Source organism: Ursus arctos, unplaced genomic scaffold (genome assembly GCF_023065955.2).
Source record: "Ursus arctos isolate Adak ecotype North America unplaced genomic scaffold, UrsArc2.0 scaffold_34, whole genome shotgun sequence".
Classification (NCBI taxonomy): Eukaryota; Metazoa; Chordata; class Mammalia; order Carnivora; family Ursidae; genus Ursus; species Ursus arctos.
Window position 1 is genome coordinate 24,266,848 of NW_026623030.1, and position 7,169 is coordinate 24,274,016.

The following is a 7,169-nucleotide window of genomic DNA, read 5'->3' on the forward strand; positions in this document are numbered from 1 at the left end:
CCTGTCCTGCACAACTGTGTGGCCCTGACTTTGTGTAGGATACTAAGCTCCTTGCAGGCAGGGACTGTTGCCTCCCACGGTCATGTTCGCTGCCACCATGAAGCACTGGCTGGGTACTCTGGGCAGGTGTTGTAGGCCACCCTGTTGACGTGAGAACATGGCCCAGTCACATTGCCAGGCAGAGTCCTCCTGGAAAGGCCATGCCTGCTCCCTGGTCAAGGGATAGCTTGCCATGTCCTGACTGTGGGAGGCTGTGACTCATGGCAGGGACTCTGAGGGGTCAGCCCAGAAGTGGATTGTAGCTTTGTCTTGACTTGTCCTAACTAAGTGACTTGTGGCCAGAGCCAGAGCCTTCCCAGGACCCTTTCCCCTCCCAGCAGCTGGGACATTTCTCTCCCTCCCTGGAGTTGACTAGTTCTTTTTCTCTGGCCTGTCTCACTGCCTCTTCTTCCACCTGAAACTTGAACTTGGCTGAGCCGCCTGCAAGGGGAGGAGGGTGGTGAGATTATTGTTCTAGCCAGGGCTGCCAAGACTCACGTGTTGACCCACCTGGAGGCAAACGTTCTCCTTTGTTTTGTCTGCCTCTCCTCCTCACCCCCTTCCTTTTTAACATGTTCTAATGTTTTCCCCAGGATTGATTGCTCAGCGAAATAAACTCCTGAACTCCTGATAGAGAAGTTCAACTTGACAAAACAGAAATCATAGGAGCCTTGTTTGCTTAACCAAAGATGTGCTTCAGCTCACACCCTTTGGCTCTCTTCTTTAATGTCTTCCCTGTATGTCTGCCTCTCTGTCCTGGATGAAGTTCCTTCCAGACTTGTCTGTCTGGATCCACCACCCTTGTCTCCAACCGCTGCTCCCCGCCATTATGTTTCTCAGTCGTTCTCTCACTCTCTCTGTGTCTGTCTAGCCTTCTCCGTCGCTTTCAGTTTCCTGTCCGTTGTGGAGCTGACTTCCTCTCACATCCATTAATGGAGGAGCAGTCATGCGCAAGAGCTGGAAGTGTAGGCTTTGCGGGTATTCCTGTGAGCATCCTGTGTGCTGGGCCCAGGGCAGCGGTGACTCAAGCTTGAGCCTTTCCCTCTAGGCAATGAGCCAGTGTGTCAGGATGGCCAACACAGTTTGGAATTAGGGGAGGTGCATTTTGATGAGGGGGTGGTGTCAGGAGGTTTCTAGGTGGAAGGAGTCCAGGCATGGAGCTAAGAAGCTCATTTTTCCTTGTTGATGCTAAGGAGCAGGCTGGAGGTTTCTGAGCCAGGGCTCTGCTGGGCTGGGAGTAGTATTTCCAGGGAATGGCATGGATTGGAAAAAGCCCGACTAGAGATGGGGACAAAGCAACTAGGGAACTGGGGCAATAGGCCAAGCAGGAGGCCAGGAGTTGGCAAAAGGCCAAGCGCTCCCAGGCACTCAGTACTGCAGCCCGGTGGGGTGGAGTCAGGTGGGCTGGGAGAAGCAGGTAGAGAAACTCAGGTCCAGGTATTAGCCCAGACTAAGCCAACAGGGGTCATGGAGGTCCACAGTCAAGACCAAGGAGGGACTGCAGACCTTAAAGGCCCAGTCAAACCATCCCCGAGTGAGGAATGCTTTATTTCCTTCCAGAGGCTCCTAATAGACACCTTGCTCTTTGTGGGTTGCGTTCCCCTCTCCTGCCAGTAGGGGTCACCCCTGCCCACTCAGTCCCAGGGGCGGCCAGGCGATGGAGGCTGGTACCATCCCCACGGTCCCTCCCCCTGGCCACGGTAGGTTCAGGGATGGCTACGTAAACCGACGTGGCCCAGTGAGAGTCAGCCCTGGGATTTCTGTGGGAACTGCTGGGAAAGAGTCCTAAAGTAGTCCCTAGGGAATTCCCTAGAGGGCCACCTTTGCAGCAATGCTGGGAGAGTCCTGCTTGACAAAGAAGTGAACCCAAGGACAAGTGGAAAGATGGGAGTTGGAGCTTCCTGAGAGCTGCATTTGAACACTCAGCCCCAGCCGGCCCTGAAGCCAGCCCTCCTCCTGAACTTCTCAATCCCGTGAGTCGATACATGCCCTCGATGGTTTGGGTCCGTTTTCCCTGGGTCTTCTCCCACATGAGCCCGAGCTGTCTGTCCCAGGGCTTAGAGAGTGTCCTGGATGAATCCAGAGGAGGGGTGGTTGCCCATATGGTAGCTCTGACTCCTGATGGTGTCATTCCCTTGGAGAGAGTGTCTCTCTCTCCCCCCTCCCAACTTCCCCCTTTTAATGCTCCCATGTGACAAGGGCTTAGATGACTCAGAGTTCAAGAAAAGGAAATAAACAGGATAACACGGACCCGTTTTGGATTTCTCAAACAGCCACTGCTGTCATCCTCAGAGCTCCAGCACTTCAGAGCTGTGTCACGTCAGGTAAGAATCTTAACCTCTCTGGGCCCCAGTTTCTCATCTATAAAGTGGGAAGATTAATAGTGCCTACTCGGGTTGTTACAAGGATTAAATGAATTGAAGTGCTTGGGACAGGTCCTGGCACGTAGGAAATCTTAATAAATGTTAGCTGCTACTGTTATTGCTATTATAGTTACTATTTTCAATCATGTCTAAACTCCAGATGTCCTGCTCCTAGAGAATGAGGCACAGGGAGAGGCAAGAATTGCCCAACCCCGGCTGCTGTGGGCTTGCCTTCTGAATTATACTTGACCCTCTGAAGACCAGCCTCTTCCCCAAGTGATTGACCCTGGGGGTTATCCACCCAGGATAGCCTGAACTGTGCCTTATAGGATGAGTAGAAGCCTGCCAGGAGACAGGAAGAAGGGAAGACACTCCTGGCTGAGGAGATTTGAGGACACATCCCTGTTGTACTCGCTAGCTGCTCAGTAAAGCAGGCCCAAGTGGGGAGCTTTGGGGCCCTGGGTCTCAGAGGAACAGCCCACTGGGGACCCAGTTTTCCAGCCTTCCTTCTTCACCGCTGTTCTTCCTCCACAGGCTCTTGAGAGAAGAGCCTCTGGGGGGCAGGGACCAGGATGTGGTGCCAGGCCTGTGGGTTCTGACTCCCTCCAGGATACCCCTGGGACACTGGTCCCCATGGATGCACTGGGTGACTTGGGGCCAATGGCTTTCTGTCTTCAGACCTTGGCAGAAATAGCAATTCGCTTTGCACCAAAGAATCTCAAGAGACTGTTAATTCCTGCTCTTTTCTCCCTCAGGGCTCCTCGCTTATGAGCTCATTTGACCTCTGTGTGGTACTTTAGAGCAGAAACCAGCCTTCCCATTATACAGGTAGGAAAACGGGGGCCAAGGAAGGGACCGAACAGGGACTCAGCGAAGGGGGCTTTGGAATTCAGCCTTTCACTAGATGAGGGGTCAGCAAATCCAGCCCACGACCTGTTTTTGTAAATAAAGTATTATTGGAACACAGCCATGCTGGTTCAGTTACGTATCATCCCTGGATGGTTTCTCGATACAACAGCAAAGGTGAATCGTTGCTACAGAGGCTGTATGGTTTGCAGAGTCAAAAATATTTACTATCTAGCCCTTTACAGAAGAAGTTTGCCAACCCCTGGAGTGGACCACACTTTCCCATGGAAACACCATGTAGATGAAAGAACAAGAATAATAATTCCCTGCTATGTGCCAGGCACCATGCAAGACTTTTCTGGAGTGTTTATCGCCACGTAAAGGTGTAGCTCAATGAACTTGCCCACGCCGACTACAGCTGCACAGCCCCCCGCTATCCCTTCCAGGCACTACCCCCAAAGGGCAACCGCTCTCCCTCCTTCTGTTTGCACAGGTGTGTTTTGCCTGGTTTTGACATTTCCGTTCATGGAATCACAGGATGTGCTCTTTTGTATCTGGATTCTTCCACTCTGTGTGATGTTTGTGAGCTTTATCGATATGCTTGCACATCATTGGAGTCTGTTCCCCTTGCTAGAGAAGATTCCATAGGGCAAAGACACAACAAGGTACTTACCCGTTCTCCGGCTGCTGGCCATTCGGTCTGTTTCCAGTTTCCATGGAGTATGATGACTATGCAAGATATTGGACCCCCCATGATGTCATCTCACCCTGGCCTCAACCCTGAGAGGGGGACCCCCGTGTAGCCTCATTTGGAAGATGTGCAGGTTTGGAGACACGGCAGGTGAGGAAAGCCTTTGGTGACGGTGTGCTTGTGGTCCTGGCTCTCTGGCTTCCATGTTAGATTCTGGCTTGAAATCCCACCGTGACTACACACTGCATGATTCCATTTGCATGAACTTTCTAGAAAAAGCAAAACTCTGGTGACTGAAGGTAAAGCCCGGGTTGTCGGGGACTGGGAGCAACAAGGATGGACTGCAAAAGGGCAGGACGTGCTGGAAATATTCTAACACTGGATTGTGGTCAGGATCACACACCTGTGTGAATTTCTTCAAAGCTCATCAAGTTGTATGCTTCAGGTGGGTGAAATGTTATGGGATGTAAGTTATACCTCAATAAAGCTGTCCTCCCCAAATCCCAAATTCACACTCATCTATTTCTTTGTGCGTGCACACACAGAGCTCCCCCTGCCTCAGTTTCCCTATCTATAAAACAGAGGTCACCGCTCCATAGATGCGTGAGGCCGATTGTGCAAACAGTGAGGGCCGTTTAGCCTGGACCTCTTCCGGCTTCCCCCACGATTAGACACTCCCCACCAGCGCAGCCTCTCTGCAAAGGCCTGGAGGTGGGGGTGGTCTCCCTGGCCAGGGGTGACATCTGAAGCAATCAGGATCCTGTTTGGCTTTGCCATATCCGACCTGCCTCCGGCGGGGGCAGGAGAGCCACGCGCAGCGGATGCACCGGCCCCAAACTGTTTCTCCAAGTAGTCCCCAGAGATGGCCCTTGGCTTTCAGTTTCTGCACTTGTTTATTTTCAAAGGGACGTTGCCAGACCACTAAGCCACCCCTGCCCTTTCATGGTTTGTTTTATGCAAGAGATTTCAGGAAGAGAGAGAGGAGGTAAAGCGACCTGAAACCAGTTCCTTTGCCAGCAAAGAACTGCAGCCGTCCCCAGCTGTTCGACTGGAGGGACAGTGGGGCCACCATGCCCTCTTGGTGACTGCCGGCCCCCAGAACGCTGGGAATCCTGATAGTGTTAATACTCATTGCAAATATTTAACGGTCGATGCTGGAACAATTGGACATCCACCTGCAAAAGGAATGAACCTCAGTCCATCCCCTGCACCTTAGAGCAAAATTCACTCAAAATGGATCTTACACCAAAATGTAACTCCAAAAATTCTAGAAGAAAACATAGGAGAAAATCTTTGTGACTGGGTTTAGGGAGAGCTTTTTTGAACATGACGTCAAAGCGCTAACCATGAAAGAAAAAGTTAATAAAATTGGACTTCATCAAAATTCAAAAGTTCCGCTCTGCTAAAGACACTGCTATGAGAACACAAACCACAGACTGGCAGACAACCTTGGCCAAACACATATCTGATAAAGGACTTGTGTCTAGAATATATAAAGAACTCCCAAGAGTCAATAATAAGAAAGCAAACACCCATGCCCGAAGAAGAAGAAGAAGAAGAAGAAGAAGAAGAAGAAGAAGAAGAAGAAGAAGAAGAAAACCTAGCAAAATATCGGCATAGACATTTCATCGAAGAAAATAGATAGGAAGCAGATGAGCACATGAAAGAGGCTGAACATCGTTAGTTATTAGGGAAATGCAAGTCCAAAGCACGGTGAGGTGCCAGTACACTCCCACGGAGTAGCTGAGAAGACAGACCACACTGAGTGCCCTCGGGGGTGCGGAGCAGCCAGGCCCCTCCTGCCGTCCCACACTGCCGGTGGGAGCTAAAATGGTACGGCCGTTTGGAGAACAGTTTGGCAGATTCTTATAAAGTTAAACATCAATGTACCGTACTGCCCAGAAGTCCCACTCCTACATATATTTATCCAAGAGAAATTAAGATGTCCAAAAGCCTGTGCACGAATGTTTAGAGTTGCCTTATTTATATAATCACCCCAAGCTGGAAACGACTAAAATGGCCTTCGATGGCCGAGTGAATGAACAAACTGTGGTGTGCTCATAACACGAAATCCTCCTCCCAAATAAGCAGGAACAGGGGCGCCTGAGTGGCTCAGTCGGTCGAGTGGCTGACTCTTGATTTTGGCTTGGGTCATGATCTCGTGGTCCTGGGATTGAGCCCCGTGTTGGGCTCCACACTGGGTGGGGAGTCTGCTTCAGGATTCTCAATCTCTCTCTCTCCCCCTCTACCTCTACCCCTGCTCATGTTCTGTCTCTAAAATTAATAAATAAATCTTCTAAAATCTTTAAAATTTGTTTGAGAGAGTGAGCGAGAGAGAGAGAAGGCACATGAGAAGGGGCAGAGGGAGAAGGAGAAGCAGACTCCCCACTGAGAAGGGAGCCCTAAATAATTTTTTAAAAAGATTTTATTTATTCATTTGACAGAGACAGCGAGAGAGGGAACACAAGCAGGGGGAGTGTGAGAGGGAGAAGCAGGCTTCCCGCCGAGCAGGGAGCCTGATGCAGGGCTCGATCCCAGGACCCTGGGATCATGACCTGAGCCGAAGGCAGACGCTTAATAGCTGAGCCACCCAGGTGCCCCTAATTTTTTTTAAACAGGGGCACCTGGGTGGCTCAGTCAATTAAGCATCTGCCTTCAGCTGGGGTCATGATCCCAGAGTCCCGGGATTGAACCCCACATCAGGATCCCTGCTCAGTGGGGAGTCTGCTTCTCCCTCTGACCCTCCCCTGCTTGTGCTCTCTCTCTCTCTCAAATAAACATACAAAATCCTTCTTAAAAAAAGAAAAATAACAGGCATAACTACAGAGACATTGAAGAATAGGGAAGAATCTCAGATACATTTGCTAAATGAAAGAAGCCAGACTCAAGGCTATGTACTGAAAGATTCCATTTGTATGGCATTCTGGAAAGAGCAAAACAGGAGGGACAAGAAGCATATCTGTGGTTGCCGGGGGCTGGGGGGAAAGGAAGGGGTATGAGGGAAACCTCTGTGTGTGTGGAGGGGGTAGGGTACCAGAAACAGCCCACGTCTTGGTCGCGGTGGTGATGACATGACTATATATGGTTGTTCAACTTCATGGAACTGTACAAAGAGAGAGCTTTCCTGTAGTAAATGATACCCCAACCAACCAAACAGATAAAAATAATAATAAGCCAACATGGCATACCAGATGTCGGGCACTGTTTGAAGTACTTCACACATATTGACT

General features: G+C 50.3%; 1 long non-coding RNA gene across 1 annotated transcript; it reads left to right on the top strand.

Annotated features, from left to right (window-relative positions):
* The first annotated feature begins 1,787 nt into the window (after window positions 1-1,787).
* On the top strand, window positions 1,788-5,499 carry LOC130542477 (uncharacterized). Its single transcript, XR_008957050.1, has 2 exons — window positions 1,788-2,012; window positions 2,313-5,499. It is a non-coding gene; the product is annotated as an uncharacterized LOC130542477 (long non-coding RNA).
* Window positions 5,500-7,169: the final 1,670 nt, after the last annotated feature.